The 20,935-nt window shown below is 42.1% G+C and overlaps 1 long non-coding RNA gene across 41 annotated transcripts in view; it reads right to left on the bottom strand.

The window, feature by feature from the left end:
* The window catches only part of LOC115863234 (uncharacterized), a 402,728-nt gene that overhangs the window by 25,575 nt on the left and 356,218 nt on the right, over positions 1-20,935 (bottom strand). For 28 of the 41 annotated variants that reach the window (XR_009559459.2, XR_009559466.2, XR_009559461.2 and 25 more), the window contains 5 exons: positions 19,388-19,514; positions 3,987-4,158; positions 3,739-3,838; positions 1,255-1,533; positions 770-878 (listed from right to left, as the gene is read on the bottom strand). The exons of 1 other annotated variant lie outside the window; for it this stretch is intronic. This is a non-coding gene — a long non-coding RNA (uncharacterized lncRNA). Of the gene's footprint in view, positions 1-769; positions 879-1,254; positions 1,534-3,393; positions 3,560-3,738; positions 3,883-3,986; positions 4,159-19,387; positions 19,515-20,935 lie in introns of all 41 variants that reach the window. 12 more of the 41 variants (XR_009559474.2, XR_011376825.1, XR_011376829.1 and 9 more) reach the window with 10 other exon arrangements.

Raw genomic sequence — 20,935 nt, 5'->3', positions numbered from 1 at the left:
TGATACATTGGTTCTTAGAAATGATTAAAAGAGAGGCCTAATGATATCTCTACTAATGACTCTGAATTTTACTTATGCAGTGTTGGCTTCTTTCCATTTCAGAATCTTGGATGAATGTCTAAACCCTGGTAATGCCTCAGAGCAAATGTTACCTAATCTCGAACTGAAGTTTATAAGAATTCAATGGAATCCTATCCGGCAGAGTATGAATTATTTTTATCTTCTGTTTTCCTTGAGTAGTGTGTCCTTGAACACTTAATCTCTCCAAGCCTCAGCTTCCTCATCTGCTAAATGGGGAGATCAATGGTCGTTCACTTATTATGCAGGGCTAATGAGAGCAACAAATGATCCCTTTGGTCTCATACTGGGTGTCGACCGCTTAATGGAAACAAATTCTAATCATGTTCCCTCCCCACTTCCCCATGCTCAGCAGCCTTTGGGAGTTGCCAGTTGCCCAGAGCAACCACTTGAGCTTGGTCCTCCAGACTTTTCACGAGCTGGCTTCTACCCCCTGCCTCTCCAGGCTCCACAGCACAACCTTCCTTCTCACCACAGTCAAAGATGCCATTCCTGAGACCCTTTACCGACTTTCACTTTGCATTGCTCTGTCCAGTCAGCTTCCTCTCTCTGAAAACCCCTTGCCCTTTCCTCTGTCTGCCTGGTGAAGTCAAGTTCATAATTGAAAACCCTACTCTCAAATGTTCCCCTAGAGAAACTTTCCCTGCCCCTCCCTGGCCAAGCCCTGAGCTCTATGGAACTTTGTCCATACCACCAGCCACGACCAAAAGTGTTCTGGCCATACTCAAGGTTACCCCCTGGGATTAGCAGAATCACGATCCAGGTCTCTTGGCTCCCCTGCTCTCTTTCCACAGATGCTTCTGTGAAAAAAAATACAAAATTATTCTAGGAATTGTGGGAGACTCTGATGAATGCCCAAGACACTTATTCCATGTTTTACAGAGCTAATCTACCCAGTCATTCTAATAAAATTGTAGAAACGCAATTGACCAGATCCTATGACTCACCCACCGCTGGCTCTGGCTCCCTCAGATAAGGCAAAGAGAGCTGGGTACGGAGCTTATCCACATAATAAACCAGAACAAAAATGAACTCAGGGGCTGTAGTTCCATCAAGGGTCTCTGATAGTGACAGAAACCCCCAAAGCAGGTTTCTGTGGTCACAGGAAAGACCACCTCAGTGAAATCATTAGTCCCTGCCATATTTGGCTTTGATTCTGACAGTGACAAGACTCACCAGATAAGCCCATTGGCTGCAGTAACAGATTGGGTTTGGGCAGCAAAGCTGTCCACAAATGAAGGATTCACTTTACGTCAATGAAAGCACATGAATCTCTGTTTAGTGGCACCTTGAGTCCACAACCTCGAAATAGAATTGCATCTCCTCCAACCAGAAAACCTTCCTGTATGCAAAAATTGAAATACATCAGGATGCATATAAGTCACAGGGAGAGAGCTTTGGCTGTTACATCCAACTAGCCATAAATTCTCGTCAGGTATGGGATGCCAAGAGAATCTGTAGGCAAAGAGAAAGTGGGAACAAAGTGATGACTCTGCCTTAGAATAATAACATGGAGTCTTTTGCATAACATTGTACAACAATTATCTTGATAGATCCTCACAAAATCCATCAACGTAGGTGAGTAAGCAGCACAATTGTCCTCATTTCACACATAAGAAAAATGAGGCTCAAAGATTCTGAATGAATTTCCCAAAGTCACGCAGAGGAGAAGCTCAGGGCTAGAAACAGTCCCCAGTCTGACCCTTTTCCACTCCACTAAACAGCTTTCTACCCAGGGGCTTTCATGCACCATCAAATAGAGAAAATCAGAACCACTGAGCTTCTATAAAAGAAAATGGAAAGTACTACATTCCAAAGGAAACTGGTTGTTTCTGAAGCTATCAGGTGATAATATTTTGTATTATTAATAATAAATCCGGACTAGGTTTTCTCATCCAGACTTTTGGTCTTCACTCTCCATGGAATGTGTTTTACTAGGAAGAGAATAAAATGTATCTGGAAATGCATGGGATTTGGCATCAGACGTGGATCCAAACACCAGCTCTGCTATTGACTAGCTGTGTGACTGAGGACACGTTAATTGCTTTGAATCTGAATTTCCTTATCATGAAAATAGGGATGATAATAGATTCATCAGAGAAATAGGGTAGGAAGTAAACAAAACAGCATGTGAAAAGTGCTCAACAGGGTGTACCTGGCACATAGTAAGTCCTCAAAAATGTCTGAATCTGGAGAAACAAACTCCTTCACCACATCACATCAGCTAATGATGAACAGAGCACTCACAAGCTCTTTTAAAGAGTGGCTTCAGGCAGTGCGGCCCCACCAGGGCACTGCTCTTTGCTCAGCGTCTCACATTTTGTGAAGCATGGGCACGTTCGCGATTAGGGAATCAAATCATTGTCTTCAGATCTCTGTCATTGGGCGAGGAATTAAATCAGCCTTTTTATCCACCAGCAAAAGGGCAAGTCTTTCTTTTCTTTATTAATGGAGTTGCTGACTTATTAGTTCACATGGAACATGTCCTAAGCATCTGAAATAAACCCCAATACTGGGAAAGTGCTAGATGCCAGTTAAAATTTTGTGAGCACTGCTAAGTGCCAGTCTCTCTGTAAAGCACTTCCAGCCACATTGGCACATTTGAGCCTTGCAAGCATCCCTACAAGCAGATTCTCTCCATTTTACAAGTTACGAAGTGGAGGCTCAGAGTCGCCCAAGGTCACACAGTACCTACAGTAGCTGAGCCAGGGTTCCACTTCTAATGTTCTTCCCCTTTCCTTTAGGACAAGGGGCTCACTGCCATATGGCTGCCAAGTCTCCATCAAAGTCAGCATCCAACAAAAAGTACCAAGAGTGAGCAGGGACAGATGAGAGTGAGAGAGGCCCCCATCACTGACTCACGACCAGGGGGAATCCGTGTCAGACCTTCATGCCCTCTGCCTCTTTACTTGTGAAATGGAACAGTACCTCACTTGGTTTAGATTTAAGTCAGTCTCATATTACTAAGTGGCCTGATTCATTTCAGAATTTCGCCTGTGTAGTATGTTTCCCAGAAAGCCATTTGGAAGACTAGCCTTTCTTTAGGTTTGCTTTTTATTATTTTACTAAGAGAAAAATCTTCGTTGTTTTCACATTCACCCAAAATTTATGAAGTGAATGCTATGTGCCCGGCATTCTAACTAGGTTCTGGGGATAGAGAAGCCAACCAGAGAGACTCCATCTCTGCCCTCACGGAGCTGAGAGTCTACCGGGAAAGACTGCACTACTAACCACCCAACTGTAAAAGTGATTATATAATCAAAATTCTGATGACTGCCCCATTTAGAATGCAATGAGTGCTATCAAGGGACATACCACAATCTCGGGGTCAAAGAGGGCTTCCTGAGAAAATGATGCTTCAAGGGAAAGCAGAAGGATGAGTACAAGTTGGCCAACTGAATGAGGCTAGTGGTACTCCAGGCAAAGGAAACAGCACTTGCAAAGTCATAGAGCCAAGAAGGAGCAGCTCTTCTTTGAGGAACTGAAAGGAGACCAGAGTGACTAAAGCACAGAGACCCAAAATGGAAGGAAAGGATATGAAAACCGGGCCAACAGAGGGACGGCATTGCTTTCAAAAGCACTCATCGGTAATGGCTTTAGTCATTGTGAACATACATACTCGGCCCCACGCACATGCTCTTGAATATAGCTGATACTTACAGATGTTAGACCTAAACAAACGAAGGGTTCAAATGATGAACTTTTTTTCTCCCTCTGTTCCTCTTCCACCTTCTATTCTTCTTGATCATGATTCTACTTTCTAAGTGTGGTAGGAAACATAGAGACAACGAGTTTCCTAAGAAACTGTAGGTGTTCAAAGGGTACAAAGTTCCAGTTATGAGATGAATAAGTTCTTAGGATGTAATATGCAGTGTGATGACTATAGTTAACAATACTGTGTTGCTTACTTGGAAGCTGGAAGAGAGTAGATCTTGAAAGTTCTCACCACGCACACCAAAAAAGGTAACGATTTGAGGTAATCTTATTGTAGTAATCACTTCACAATATACACAGAGTGAGTCATCGCGTTGTGCACCTTAAACTTACACAATGTTTTATGTCAATTGCATCTCGATAAAGCTGAAAAAGAAAACAAAATTCAAAAACAGTGAAAAAAATCTGTTTTGCACAGCCTCATGGATGTCTCTAAGGGAACACGGTATAACCTTGAGCAAAAGCAATGCGTTTCAGGGATTTTCCCTTTCTTCTGCAAAACTGGAGCGTTCAAACATCTCCGAGCACTTATAGGATTAAGGGGGTGATGTACAGAAATCTACTGAGTGCAGTGACCGGCACAAATAGCTATGTGCTGAACGCCCCCTTCTTTCCTACCCACGTGAGGTAGGAAACAGGAAAGGTGCGCTGGTTACGTGGGACTAACTGCCGTAACAAAGAAATTCTATGCACAATGGCTCAAACATGAGAGGAATTTACTTTCTGTTCACTCATGTCTAAAATGGGTGTTCCTGGCGGATGGCCAGATCTCTTCTGCACACAGTCCAGGGACCTTCATTCCCTCTCAAGTCTCCATCAGGTTCTTCTGCCTCAAGTTGGCAGAAAGGATAAAATGTGAAGGAGTACTGCCCACACATCATTCAGGCTTGACTATCAGGGCCCTGTTGCATGGCCACACCTAACCGTAGGAAATCAAGACCTGCAGGATACCTGGGGGAGGAGAGGGAACGGGCGTAAGTGACTGGCCAGTCGTCTTGGCCACCCCACCAAGATGAGAGGGAGCTCTTTGTTACTAGCCTAAGTAAATTAGCGCACCTACAAGTAGGTACTACACACCTCCTTCCTGCAGCACTTCCTTGAAGGCTGGGGCAGGTGTGGCAATAGCAGTGAGTAGCGCCATTATGTTCCTCCCAACCTGGAGGCTCCTGAGAGCGCATTAGCAGCCTGGCTTCTCCCTCTCCTTATCTCCACAGGCACCCCGTCATCGGATTTGTTTGCTTTTCTCTCCTAAAATATGTGAAAATCCTTCCTTTTCCTGTGATTACCTCCACTGCCCTTTATCTTTACTCCCCTGATTCATGGCAACAGTTTCCTTACTTCATCTCTAGCCAGACTGGCTCCCGTCCATCTCATCGACTTCGGACTCCAGTCCACCCTCCTAGCCGGGGCCACCAAATGCAGTTGACACTGGCCTGCTTTAATCCTATTTGGCACATCGAAGTTTGCAGGATAACGTCCAAAGCCTCTAACCTGACAGCTGACAGGAAGTGGCCCTGCCTCCCATATAGCCTAATCCTTCTCTGAGTCCAGCCTTGTACCTACCTGTCCAGCACATTCTGTATGGTGTCCTGCGTACAGCCACCAGGCTGTTTCTCTCCTCCAAGGCCTCTTTGCTCCTGTTAACCTTCTACTGGTATGCATGTATTTAAAGTCCATCCCAGGCATCCCTAACTCCTGGAATCCCCCTGTGACCTTCACCTTGCTCCTCTGTGTTCTCAAGATACCCTTTGTATATATTTCTTGCTGAACTATCACTGTAGTGATAATGTTTATTGGTATTTCATCCACCCATCCCGCTATCCCTGAAACTCCAAGCAAGTCAACAATTTTGAGAGCCTTGAATGTCATTCTAAGGGCTTGGAAGTTAACCCTGGAATGTAAGAGGAATTGCTGAGGATTTTTGATAAAGGGAGCAATACAATATAATCAATATTTTAAGATAAATCTAGGGGGAGACCACAGGTAGATTATGGGAAGGACTAAATGGATGCAGGACTACTTGTATGGAAGGGAGAAGACCAATTCAACCAGATGTTATCTGTGTGACCTTGAGCACACCACCTCTCAGAGTCTTGTTTTATTTATGAACAAAGCGGAAATAATAAATCATGCCGAACCGTCTCACCAGGTCAATGTGAGGTCACTGCGGAATAATGTATACTAAAGTGCTTTATAAAGTCCAGTGTAATTATTAAGGCTAGTGGTTAAAATCCAAATAAATCCAAAGTGAGACATGCCTACCATGTCTTCAGTGTCGAATAGAGTCCCTTCTTGAAGTCAGATGCGTCCCCGGACTGCCCAGTATTCCCCTGTGCAATGCGAGGCTAAAATTATCCCTACTTGCCTGTCGCCCGTGAGCTGACTTCCAGTACCTGAAGGGTTGTCAGGCGAAAGAACGGGATTAACTCCATAGAGCTGTGTGACGGTTTCCAGGAGACAAATACTGACTCAACCTAAGGAAAACCTTTCTAACTGTCAGAGCCGCCCAAAGGCTGCCTGGGGCTGGGAGTGCAAGTGGGCCGTGAAACCCTTGAAATTAGAGATGATGAAAACAAAGCTGGGAGACCATGGAGGCAGAGTCCACACATCAGTGAGGTTTGGACTGGTCGGCTTCTAAATGTCCTTCCAATTCTAAAACCTCATTGTCTGCTGCCCCTGGGGACGCCTCTATAACTATGTGTGTTGCTCACATTGTCAGTTTATGACATGAGACAGTTGATTTAGAGTTTTCTCTCCTCCACTAGACTAGGGTCATCCAAGAGGCAAGGACTGAGCCTCCTCTAACTTGAGATTCTCAGTGCCCGCAGCAGCTTCCGGAGCACAGTAAACCCTCAGTAAGTGCTGGTGGAATGACTGGATGGATGAAGGAATTATGCTGGGGGTGTTGGGATGATGTCTTTAAGTTCCGGCTAAGATGAGTATTTCATAGTGAGGCTCGTGTGTGATGATGTTGGTCTAGATTGATACTTTCCAACTTGGAGTCTTTCAACTCCCAGAAGTCCTATTTTCAGTATTAAGAAAAAAGCTAATAAAAGTCTGGTGTTTGTCCATGTTACAGAGTGCCCCAAATTCGAAACCACCCAGTTTCTCTGCATTTAGCTGGGAATTTATCGACTTGGTGTGGTCACTCTTTATCTCCTATAGCAAACCATCACACCGGAACTTCAGACGTATCATCTCATTTAATCGTTTTGTGAAACCTGTATGTTAGGGCATGCTGTCTGTAGCTTATAGACAAGAAGATAGGGGCTCAGAAGGGTTTTGTGACTTGCTCAGTAATGGAAGTTTAGAGCGTCAGAGGCAGAATTTCGACCCAGTTCTGCCTGGCCTCTAAACTCACGCTCTCCCCACGTAATACTCGGCTTCGTTTCAGAGAAGGAGGCTTCTCTGATGTGTGTGTCTTTCACTGAGATGCTTCAGATGGGGGTCAGTCTTGGCCATTAGCATTTCCTTCCCTTTGGTGAGAACAATGGGTGTTCTCATCTTCCCTTCTGACCACTCAAAACCCCCTGAGTTGAATGAGAAGGCAGACCCACCAAATTATACCTGACCTCATAGATTTCCCACCTCACAAACCCCCCAACACCACAACCCCCGCTTCCAGCTGAATCTCCTTCTTACCCTCAGATGTTATTACATAGAAGAACATGCAGAGGTCTCCCAGGCCCTCTATTCCGGACCTTATATTTTTCTCGTGTTGACAACTTAATACATGTCCACACTTCCTTTTATGGGGAAAGATAAGACTCTGATGGTAATCAGAGCACCAGGGTAGGAAATGCCACATTCCTCCATGTAAATATTTGACTAAGCTTTCTCCAGGCCATGCATCATTATGCCGAGCCCCCAGAAAAACTTCAGGTCCACAGATCTGCAGGTGAGATACCTTGGCAATGAATTATGAGAGGGCTTGTTTAAAAACCACGGCCAGAGCAATGTATTTCTGGAAGGGGTAAGGAGGCCTGCTCTACGTGACCAAAAGCTGTTCTGAGAAAGCCAAGAATAGAGGCTGGGTCTCAGCTGGGCTGGAGTTCCTCCTTCAGTCAACTAATCCCTGAAAAGAGGGACCTGTTTGGATGGTTTTTAAAGAAAGAAATGACTGCAACTATGTTGCTAATGTCCATGTAAGTGAAAAATCGGAAGCAACCTGAAGGTCGATAAAGAATTACTTACATCCACCAATGCAGTAGGCAAACAATAATAAAAGTATTGATAATCATAGCTAACATGTATTGATTGCTGACAACATGCCATTATAGGTTCTTCTCATTTAATCCTCACAACATTCTCCTAAGGTCTCTTAAAGTGTTCATTATGCCATTTTACAACTGAGGCAGAGAGAGGTTGAGGAACTTGGCCAGGGTTGCACAGTAAGCAAGTGATGGAGCAGAAAACTACACAGACGTCGGAAATTCTATTATAAATGAATATTTGTTGATTTTAAAATATGCTCATGATATTAAAGGGAAAAATGCAGTTTCCCAAATTGTGTGATTCCATTTTTTTAATTATGAGAAATGGAGAACCATGGCTACTATTAAAACACAAACACACACACACACACACCAGAAAATAAAAAGTGAGGAAACTGGAAATGTAGAGAAATTGGAACTGTTGGTGGGAATGTAAAATGGTGCAGCTGCTGTGAGAAACAGTATAGGGATTCCTCAGAAATATAAAAATGCAATTATAAATTTTTTGATCTTTACATCTGGAAACTATATATTGTTGCTGCAATAATTTCTTCTTATATTTGAGACCAGATGTGTTGGTCCTAAAGGATGAAAACATTGCCATCAACATGCTGTCCATCTTCATGGAGGCTCTGGACAATAATCTATTTTTGACCTTATAAAGGTAGACATTACTCACACCCTAATTGTGCCCTGAAGAGCATATCTTGTGCACCTAGTCATCAGAGGCCAAACTCTTCTATTGCAGGCATTCAAAAAATGGCTTTCCCTGTTTTTCCTTTTGTTGCCTGTGCTTTTGATGTCCCACTTTTTTTTCTAATGGCCAACCAATTCTAAAGTTCAGCTTTCATGAACATCATTGAAATAAACACTTCTGTGACAGGTTGTGGCTCATTGCAAAGCTGTTGTGAACAATTCCACTTTTGGGTATATACCCAAGAGAATTGAAAGCAGGATCTCAAAGAGATATTTGTATATCTCATAGCAGCACTGTTCACAATAGCTCAAAGGTAGAAGCAGCCCTAGTGTCCATCCGTGGATGAAGTGGTCTATACCTACACTAGAATATTACTCAGCCTTAAGAAAGAAGACATTCTGATACAACGTGGATGAACCTTGAGGATATTATGCTAAGTGAAATAAGCCAGTCACAAAAAGACAAATGCTTTATGATTCCACTTATACGAGGCATCTAAAATAGTCAAATACACAGAAACAGAAAGTAGAATGGTAGTTGCCAGAGCCTGGGAGGAGGGGGCATACAGAGTTATTGTATAATGGGTTCAGAGTTTCAGTTTTGCAAGATGAAAAGAGTTCTGGAGATTAGTTACAGAACAATGTGAATACACTTAACACTAACGAACTATACAGCTAAAAATGTACCTGTAGTTAAGGTTCTTGAAAAATACCCCCATAATGAGAGAAAAGCAGTGAGGGAGAGTGGAAGCTGGAATACAAGGAAAGGAATCAGTTGTCTGCAGAGGAACAGCGTTCACCATGGCTTCTGCAGGTACCAAACAGGCAGGCTTTGTGCACTCCTCAAATTAGGCCCATATGCTCAGGTGCTCAGCCTTTGTGAGTGAGGGGCTTACAAGGGGCCTGAATAACCGGAAACAGGGGGTCTTCCTCCATTAACGTGCGTGGATGGCAGGAGTAGGGAGTCAGAACTGTAATTCTGAGCAGAAAAATACATTGCCTGAGTGAGCGTCTACAAAGAAGGTTGAAGGTCTTAGAATCCAACTGGAGGCGGAAAAAGTTTGCCTGCCCCTGCTTTAGGGTGTATGTGGTATTTTATCTGAGGCTGATTGACGCCTGTCATTTTCCTCCCCAGATCTCCAAGATGAAGTGGTGTAAAATGGCAAGAACAGCTGAAAGAAGGAGGACCTCATATTCTAAAGCAGACTAGGGATCATCTTTCACCAAATTCCTTCCACCTTTCTTTATGCTAGTGAGTGGTGTCAAGTTCTGCAAAACCAGAGTAATGTGGTTGTCAAGTGGCAGGCGGTTGGGAAACTTATTGGTTTTCCACTGGTAGATAAATTTGTTGTATCCTAAACACAGAAAAAACCAACATTCTAAGAGGCCAATCACGAAGAGTCACAGTGTATCTGAGTGGTTAACCCTGTGATACTGAAATGACTCACCGGGGTCTGTGAACTTACTACTATTGATTTCACGGGTTTAGGTCCCCATTCCATATTCATGGTACTCTGTTAATTCTACAAATACTGCTGAAAACTTCCATGCCAGCGTTAGCTGCAGAGGCTCTTGATTTGCCCTCACATTTTTAAAAATATTTTTTTGGCCACACCATGGGGCTTGCGGGATCTTAGTTTCCTGACCAGGGATGAACCTGTGCCCCCTGCGGTGGAAGCGCAGTCTTAACCACTGGACCGCCAGGGAAGTCCCACCCTCACATTTTTTTTTTTAACAAATTAAAATTTTTTTATTTGGTTAACATGAAGAGAGGGAAACATCTGAATGTCTTTTCTATCATGAATATATATATATTTTTTAACTTTTTATTTTATATTGGAGTATAGTTGATGAACAATATTGTGTTAGTCTCAGGTGTACAACAAAGTGATTCAGTTATACATATACATGTATCTATTCTTTGACGAGTTCTTTGCCCAATTAGGTTTTTTGGGGTTTTTTAAGAGCCTTTGGCTTGTCTCAGCAGCTGAAGATGCTGTGAACGTTTCTGCGTTACTCCACAGTCCGTGGACTCAACCTCCGAGCTGTTGATTTGTGTCAAAGGTGTTAAAGAACTGTCCAGAAGAGAGTGCTTAGCTCGGTCTGGTGTTTCTAAGCTTGAAATGGAAGATGGGAGGCTTTCTGGGTATTTCAAGAAGAAAGCGACTTAGTACAGGGAATTAAAAGTTTGAACAGTTGTGGTACGGGTTAGAGTCATGTCAGTAGGGAAATCTTCAAGGGCTGGAATCCAGGAAGCTGCTACCCCCGCAATCCAGGCAGTAGTGCTGAAGTGGTGAATTCTCAAGAAAATGACTGGGAGGAAGCCATTGGCAACATCCCGCACGTACTGACACCTACTCTTTGACAGCTGCTGCAGCAGATAAGAACTTCTTCTCGGCCTTCAAAACACCATCCCAGCACCTCTCCTTAGCAGAATCTAACCCTAACCCCTGCCGGCAAAATTCTAGGGAATGTGCTTCCAGGCTAGCTTCTCCCATGCAGAGGAGAATGTAGAAGGAATCAGGGAACTAGGTGGGGTTGATATTAAATAACCCAGCTTTGGGGGAGATTCAGGAAGACTTCCTAGAGAATACAGTACCAGAGACCGGGTTTTGAAAGACCAAGGTTGGCCAAGGCCTGGCCTTGGTCAATGATTCATCAAAGGAGTTTCCCTTTCTAGGCTGCAAGAGCCTGAATTAGGGAAGTACCATCTTCCCAAGAAGCGCTCGTCTTTTGCAACCAAAAGAATAGGTAGCTATAAATAGCCTGAGTTTCTCACCATTCTGTGTTCAAAATGGATAACTGCAAACAACTTCCTTCTAGAGGAAAAGATTTAGGAATGATAATTAATGCATCAAACAGCAATACCTTCCTCATTGGAAATGTAAGTGGGGGAGGATTTCTCTCAGAACATGTTTCATAGGCAGTTTGGAGTTGTGTCAAGAGAAAGAAACTGTCAACTACGGTGGCCGTCAGTGCAAGGCACAGAGTGAGATCCTAGCCTCTCCACCTTGACCTTGTCCTCCATCTCCCTGGTAGCCCCCTCCTAGCCCTCCCAGAGACACATCAGAACTCTCCAGATCACCAGCCCACTGACTGCCCATCTTTCCCTCAAAGTTTAGATTGACAGAAATATTGAAGTGCTGGGAAGGTAAAGGTATGCATCAATTAAACACCTACACTTTCCCTTGCTACATTAGATGCGTTATGTACCTAATGTGTTGAAATCCTCTAAGGGACCTCTGAGAGAAACCTATTGCCCCCGCTTTCCAGATGAGGAAGCAAAGATCAAGAAAGGTAAAAATAATATTTCTGAGGTCACACAGCCACTGCTCTCCTCCAGAGAAAAGAGTGAGACCCTCATTCTTCTACTATAAGTGAATCCTGAGCTCCATGGAGTGTTCCTGGGTCACACGGAGGTTGAAACATCCTTACAGCTTTGCAAGACTATGGAGAAGCTTGAGCTCATCCCTTGTCCTTCCCCTCCTTCCCCCTTCATCCCAGGAAAACGTGGGACAGCCAGATCTCAATATTGTCAGTGACATTAGCCACAGTAGGGTTCCACTTCCACCCTAAGCTCTCTCTGTATCATTTTCCCAAAGACATGAAAAAAAGAGAGGGCTCCTTTGAGACTAGAGCCCATGTAGATATTCAAAATTTCAGGTCACATTCGTCTCAGGGAATTTAATTTTTTGTTAGCTTCTTTATCTTCTACTGTTTCTTTATGAATCAAGTAAATACTTATCTGAGTTAGGAAAAATAGAAGATACATGTACACCTAAAGAAAACTAAAATCTATAAACACATTACAAGGATGAAATCACAGGTCCTCTGTAAGACAATAAGTTCAGCACTTTACTTTTCTTTTCCACACACCATCTCATGTACTTCCCAGTCTTTTTTAATAATTCTTTGAAGTTTTGGGATCCAGCTCATAGTTATGACACTATTATTTTATATATTATAAGCATTCTGCATCCTGAATGAACTTCAGGCTTTAATTCCTTTTTATAACCATAATGGTGACATTGAAGTTTATCTCTTCTTTAATTGTTATCACTGCTCACTGTGAGTCCTTCTATATGGTGACCATCTAATTCTGAGCTCTTGTGTTTCATTACTCAGTTTGCAAATGTGTCTTAAAGAAGTGTTTCAAGGAGGGACTGCAGATAATATATTTTGTCTCCTTTGCACATCCAGTGATATCATCCCATTCACTGCACACGTGAATGTTCACTGGAACATATATGGAACATTCCTGGATCACATCCTTTGCTTCTTGAAACTCTATAGATGCTACCAAATTATCTTCTGTCATTTAGTGTGCTGGAAAGAAGACGAAGGCTAGGTTAATTTTTATTAATATGAAACAACCCCATTGTTTCACCTCTGCCTATTTACGGGATTTTGTATGTATCTCGGGAGGCTAATCCTCTCACGCCAGGCTACATAGATTTGAGGCTCTTATTTTGGGGTTTTCTTGAATCAGGGCTACTTGTTCCTGCCTCCCATGAGCCTTCTGCGCCTTTAGCTCAGCAATGCTAACTGGTGTCACACAGCTCTACATTTTCTGGCCAACATTTCTGAAATCTCACTTATTGTTACTCTCGTCCTTTCAACCCTTTGTCTCCTTTTCCCTAAATTCTGAGGGACTTTCTCAGATATGTCCTCCACACCCGTGGTAAACCTTCACACAGCAGGAAATGGCGATACTGCCCATTGAGCACATATATTTTTCTTGCTTTCTCCCATCATGATTCCTCCATCTAATTGCTTTGCCTTTTTCCCCTCTAGATCTTTCCTCCAGACATTCTGCTTCCATTTCAGAGAGACCTTCATGCAGTATGTGGGAGTACCATACAGTTTTCTGAAATGACCATCTGGATTCTGTGATAAATTGTTCTCAGTATTTCTCTACCTTATTCCTCCCGCCCACCTTTTTGGGGGGCAAGATTTTTCATTGTCCCCTTCTTTGTATTGATAATGATATTGTTTGTTTTACTCATCCTTGGACAGGACAAGGTTGGTTTGTCAGTGTTTGTTAAAGCCAGGAAGAGTGACTTGCTCCATGCATGCCCTAAGGGTCAAATTCTCTTCTCCAGTTCGCAATTTCTGCTCACAGATTTCAGTGCACTCCTTGCTTAATAGCTGGCTCTCCCCTGGGATGCCGTGCATTGAATATGCTTCCCTCTTGCTCAGATCTCAGCCCAGCCTCTGCTTCTCAGAGACAATGCAGGATGGGACCAGCCCAGCCCCTGCCAGGTAGAAGCCACCAGAGACTTCATGCCTTGTCAGCTACTTCACAGCTTCCGCAGGGTCACTTGCCTCCCCACACTACTTCAGTCTCTCCCTATTTTCTGTTCAAGCTTTCCTGTGATTCCCAGCATCTGGCTGGACTGGGAGAAATGGGAGAAGAGGGGGAGATAATACTATTTTCAAGGACAACTCCTGAGAAGGGGAATTTTCTCATGAAGGAAAGCAAGAGCATGCCATATGCTGGAGTCGAGGTAGCTGATCCTCAGTCCAGATCCATCTACCCCATGATGACCGTGAACCATTCTAGCTTCTGTCATCAGGCTGTACATTCAGTCTTAGCGTTCCATCTCATCTACGGTTTTCACAAGAAGAGCCGAACGGCTTAGCTTCCGGACCCACCAGACAGCTAGCATTTGGAACCGGAAGTCAGCAGGTAGTTTACTTCAATCTTTTTCCATTTCCAAGCAGCTATTCATTCAAAGGGTCAAAAATATGTATAAGCCCAAAACTGAAGTCCGTAGGGGTCTGTCCTTGTCTCCTCTACACAGTCTGGGTGAAAACTTGGCAGAGCAAGAGAAAAAAGGTGACAAAATTTTAGTTCAGTTTGGATTCGTTTATTTTATTTTGTAAATTTTCTTCACAGAATCTTTCAAACTGCAAGTTTAGTTTTCACTCAACGTCTCAGCCTCTGTAGGCTGTCCCAGTGGAGGGCTCTCCACTACTCTGCTGAGTGCCCCAGGCCGGGTCGGTGAAGTCCCTTTTCTCATAGCCAGTCATACAACCTCCAGAAGCGCTTTCTCACTTAGAGGCCCGCATGCTTCTTCCTGGGCAAGGTGGCTGAACTGGAGCCCCAGAGCCAGGGTCTGTTCTTAGAGAAGGGGGATGGAATTCCCAGTTACCTGCTGTACACAAAAGCATCTTTAGGAAAGATCCCATTGAAATCCTGACATCCGAGCCAAGCTTTGAGGAATCTAAGGTGAAGCCATGAGGCTCTCTGGGAAAGAGGGTTCTAGGCAGGGAGAACCACTGCTGGGAGCTTCTTAAGGAAGATGTGGGCCTGGCACACTTGAAGCTCAGCAAGGAAGCCAGTGTGGCTTAAGCCCAGGGAGCCAAGGGTTGGGATGGGGGTACCGGGGGCATCACGCTGACGGCCCAGTAAAAACTGGAGGACTATGGCTTTGAGTGAGTGAGACGGGAGCCTTGGGAGGATTTTGGGCAGGGGCGTAACACGATATGACAAATAACACTAAACAAGAGTTATCACACTTGCAATGAAAATAAAATACTGGTGAGGCACAGAGGACTCAACAGAAACAGGAAGAGCCACTGGGGACCAGCTTTTTCTGTGGCTTCATGCTGAGATGGTGGGATGAACAGGAGACACACCTAAATGGCCGGTGGAAGGCCCCAGAACAGGATACTTTGTGGGACCCTAGAAGAAAACCCATGTCAGGTCAACCAGAAGCTTCAGCCAAGCTCTCAGCCCATGCCCTGCATCCTCTGATTCCAGAAGAGTGTTCAGAAAGAAACATTCAGCCTGATCAATTTAACTAAAAGTAACAAGGCAAGACCACCTGATCAAAGACAAAGCCAAAAAGGAATAATAGTATCTTTCCACATTGGATCAGAGCAAAGAGAAGATCTGGGCAGAGCTCTCCATGTTAAGCGTGAGAAAAAGGGGAAGAAAATGGCATTTCAACTATGCAAGCATTCTAGAACACAAAAGGGAAAGGAAAGACAATCTGCAAAAGAACAATAAAAAACTCAGTATGGAGTCATTTATACAAGACTCAAAAACAAGATGATGAAGGAATATGCTGGGTTGAAAAGGCAGATTACCAGGTTAAGGAAACAATTGCAGGTCAAAGCAGCATCCTTATGGATCAAACAAATAAATGTAAACCGTGGAGAACAGACTAGGCACAACTAAAAATTCAAACAATGACAAAAAGAAAAGGCTTTAGCACCTCACAGTGAGTGCAAAGGAAAAAGATAAATGAACAAATCAGTTACAGATGATGATAAATAGACTTCAAAGTTGGCCCACATAAAGAATCATTTATATTTTTTAAGGAGAGCAACTAACAAATGGGAGAGTGTTTCAGAGATGTCATTTCATATATATTTGTGATACTAGAAAAATACTAAATCTGCAAATCATAAGAAATTAATATACTAGAAAAAAACAGTACAATTTACAAGGAGGCACTGAACTTATCCTGATCAACATTATCTATAGAGGAAGACTTTATCCAGACAGATAAAAAGGGAGTGAGGTGGGATCCAGCTGGCCTCAGACTTCACCACAGCAGCATTCTTCAAGAAGAAATCAGATTTATGTCCCAAAGCCCTGACTAAAGGAAAATGTAACTCAAGAATATTAAAACTGAAGACATTCTGAAACATGAAAGAACTCAGAAACTATATGAGCCCTCTTGTAAAATATACTGGAAGACTAATCCAATCGCAAGATGAATTTATTAAAACACACACCTCTAGAGTGAAGAAGTTATAGTTCAAAGAACTAGTTATGGGGATCACATTCATTTAAATAAGGTTAAACAACAGCATAACAGCAAAATTTTTGATGGCTGAACACAATGTGTTATCAATCATTTTAACTTTAAAATTGTAAAAGTAACAAAACTCAGGACTAAAGAAAGGAGGTGGGAGAAAGTCAGAGGATGAATCACTTACCTTTTTCTATTTTATTGAAGTATGATTGATGTACAATATTATAGAAGTTACAAGTGTATAATACAGTGATTCATAATTTTTAAAGGTTATACTCCATTTATAGTTACTAGAAAATATTAGCTATATTCCCTGTGTTGTACAACATATCCTTGAAGCTTCTTTTATACATAATAGTTTGTACCTTTTAATTCATTACCCCTCTATTACCCCACCCCTTTCCCTCTCCCCACTGGTAACCACTAGTTTGTTCTCAATACCTGTGAGTCTGCTTCTTTTTTGTTATATTCACTAGTTTGTTGTATTTTTTAGATTCCACGTAAGTGATATTATACAGTATTTGTCTTTCTCTGTCTGACTTTTCACTTAGCATAATGCCCTCCAAGTCCATCCATGTTGCCGCAAATGGCAAAATTTCATTCTTTTTTATTGCTGAGTAGTATTCCAGTGTGTGTGTGTGTGTGTGTGTGTGTGTGTGTGTGTGGATGTATATCTCACATCTTCTTTATCCATTCATCTGTTATGGACACTTGGGTTGCTTCCATTTCTTGGCAATTGTAAATAGTGCTGCTATGAACATTGGGGTACACGCATCTTTTTGAATTAGCATTTTTGGGCTTTTTCAGATATATACTCAGGAGTGGAATTGCCAGGGAGAAAATATTTGCAAGTAATATGACTGATAAGGGGTTATTGTCCAAAATACATAAACAGCTCGTACAACTCAACATAAAAAAAAACAAACAACCCGATTAAAAAATGGGCAGAAGACTTGAATAGACATTTTTCCAAAGAGGGAATGCAGATGGCCAAGAGGCACATGAAGAAATGCTCAACATCAATAATCATCCGGCAAATGCAAACAGAAACCACAATAAAATGTCACCTCACACCTGTCAAATGGCTATCATCAAAATGAACACAAATAGCAAATGTTGGTGAGAATGTGGAGAAAAGGAAACACTCGTACACTGTCAGTGGGAGTGTAAGTTAGTGCAGCCACTGTGGAAAACAGTGTGGAGGTCTCTCAAAAAACACTTTATCTTTTACAGTAGGAGGTTATTTTTAATTAGTATTGCCTGAAAAATTGGAAGATGTATATTAAAAGAGAAAAATGAAACATTTGATCTCATCAAGTTTTTACTTAACCCTACTTAGAGAGATATTTGAGGAAATACTATCACTGGCAATGGAGGAAAAAAGAAACATGATCTAAATTTCAGCAGTTTCTTCAGTTTCACTTCAGTTCATTTTTCTTTAGTTACAATCAAGTGTAATTACACAACATTTTTATTTTAAAAAGCATTATGATCTCTAACTAGTTAGCTAGCTTTTTATCTACCTAACTAGCCTTCCATTCTTCCAACCCATCCATATACACACAGGGATGTTTGGAATGATGTCCACCAGAGTTAATGTTGGTTATTTCTTGCTGGTGGAATTCTGAAGTGATTTGCTGATTTCTTCTTCATACTTAAAAAAAAAATTCTTTAAAATTATTTTATTATGAACATTTATCATTTAATAAGAAATAAAGTTGTGATATTTTAAAATACATATGTTGGGAATTCCCTGGCAGTCCAGTGGTTACGACTCTGTGCTTCCACTTCAGGGGCACGGGACTAAGGTCCTGCATGCTGCACAGTGCGGCCAAAAAATATTATAATAATAAAATAAACTAAATATGTTTACTTAAGTCTTATATAGTAATAAATCAATATTTGATGGTGTTCTGAAATCAGAATTATTACTCAAGAGTAATTGATGTATTGAGGGTTTGCTATATATGCTGAGCACACTGTAAACGGGCCTCATATAGACAATGCTATCTTTTTTAAACCTCACAACTTCATGAGCATGTCCCCATTTTAAAGATGAGGAAACTAAATCTCATATATGTTAAGTGATGACATCACTCACTTCCAATCAGCTGAAAAGGAGCTCAAATCCATGTTCTTAATTCCAAGTCCACTCATTCCTTTATCAATTTTGTACAGAGGCCCCACTCTGTCCCACATATTATATACGCTCCACTATGGCACAATCCCTAGACTTCTTCCCGAGGACAAAGTTAAGCTTTTCCTCTTTAGACAGTTAAAGAAAAGTGCATAAGAAAGATTTTACAAAAGAAAGATTCAGAGACCCTGATTCCTAAACCATCCTGAAATGGTACCCTCTATTAGCTTGCCTTTTATCTTCTCTTCTCTTTTATATTCTCTTTGGAGATGATATCGTGACTGATTTTACATATACCTTGCAGATTTATTTTATTTAAAATATAAAATACACTGAAATTGGGACCAGGGTGTTTGTGTATGATTCTTTCAGGTGCACGTGGATACCTTGCGTACTTTCTGTATGTGGCTATATTTCACAATTTAAAAAAAAAAAAAAGAATTTTACAGCCTGTTAGCAAGGTTTATCAGCTTGTTTCACTCAATAAATTAAATATTGACCTGTGATAAATAGTAAAACATAGATGATCAACCATATTTAGATAAATGTCTATAGGACAGTGTATTATTTACCTATTGCAATATATACAAAATACCCCCCAAATTACCACTTTAAGCCAGCAAACATTTGTTTATCCCACAGCCGCTGGGTCAGGGCACCAAGCGCAGCTGAGCTGGCTGCCTCTGCTCGCTCTTTCTCACACACAAAAGCCAGAATTCGTGTGTTGATGGGGCAGCCATCATCAAGCTCGACGGGAGAGGAGTTGCTTCAAAACTCACCCATCTGGCTATTGGCAGGCCTCAGGCCTTTGCTGGCTGTGGATCAGAGTCACCAGTCACTTAACCACAGGGATTTCTCGATAGGTCTGCTCACAGTACGCAGTTTGCTTCTCCCCAAATGAGCGATCTCAGAGAGAAGAAGAAAAGGAGACTCAATATGAAAGCTGCAGTCTTTTTATAACCTCATCTCAGAAGTTATGTTCAATTGCTTCTGCTTTATTCTGTTCATTAGAAGTGAGTTACTAGATCTAGCCCTCACTCAACAGGAGGGGAGTACACAAGGGAGTGAATGGCTGGAGGTGGGGGGTCAAGCTAGAGGCCGTTTACCATAGGCAGAGACAAAAAAGCCATGTACAAAAATGGTAGCGGTAGCTGCCTCTAGTAGTGGATCGGAACTATGGGTGCTCTTAATATTATTTTTATTGTTCGCCTTCTTTTCTAAATTATCAATGGTGCAGAGGTAGAAATGGTTGAAAGCATGGGCTCTGTATTTAAATTCTGCTTCTGTCATTCACCACCTGGATAAGACAGAGCCTTACTAAGACTCAGTTTCCCCCGTGCCTACTTCTCATGTTCTTGTGCAGATCGACGTAATCTGTCTGAAAAGCACTCACAAGTAGCACATTTTAAGAGCTCATTAAATGTGGGCATTTATCACTGATGAGTATATAATTTTTGAAATATGAAGAAGAAGGTTGGTAGAAGTTATAATAATACAAAAAATTATTATCCCATTTATGCTTACACTTATTTTCGTTAGCAGGGGAGGGATACGAACACATAAAACACAGGAAAAGTGAGAGCAGATAGTATAAGCAAATGCTAAATTATGTAGATCAAACCACAAGTGAAGTCATTAAAAATAAAGGGAAAATGGAAGATGGAGCAATTGTGGAGAGGAATGCATTTCAGAAGAGGCAGGGCAGGCTGTGGAGAGGCTGATGGGCAGGATTAGAGGATCTGAAATTCTGGTCAATTCCTCATTTACTGAGTGCCTCCTCCATGCCAGCCACTGAAGATGCAGCGCTGAATAAGGCAGAATGTCTTCAGAAAACTCACAGTCTAGAAGGCAACGACATCAATAAGAGATCCTTTCAAAGTATTTGGTGACTTCAGAAAGAGAAATAAGCATTTAATCAACAGCTATTTATTGAGCAACTACTATGTGCAGGCATTATAGGAGATACCAAAACCCACTGTCCCCAAAGAGCTCATTGCATAGTTCAGGAGATGGTCAATTAAACAGGCAATCTCAAGGCAACGTAACAAATGCTGAAATGAGAAGAGCATCCTTTTTTAAAGAGATTACATGACACGGAAGAGCAGAGGAGTGGTTCAGGGAGTCAAGGAAGGTCACATATAAGCTGAGACTATGTTAGCCAAGCCAAGCATTTAAAGAGAGAGTTCTAATTGAAGGAACATCCTAAGCACAGGATTCTGAGACAGCGCAGAGAAAGATGACATAACTGTGAGACAAAAGGCTGGCAGGCTTAGGCAGGTTAATCAAGGCCAGATTATGGAGTATTCAGAACTGCAGACAATAGAAAA

This window comes from Globicephala melas, chromosome 17, assembly GCF_963455315.2.
Source record: "Globicephala melas chromosome 17, mGloMel1.2, whole genome shotgun sequence".
Taxonomy (NCBI): domain Eukaryota; kingdom Metazoa; phylum Chordata; class Mammalia; order Artiodactyla; family Delphinidae; genus Globicephala; species Globicephala melas.
This window is presented reverse-complemented; position numbering and strand designations above follow the sequence as displayed.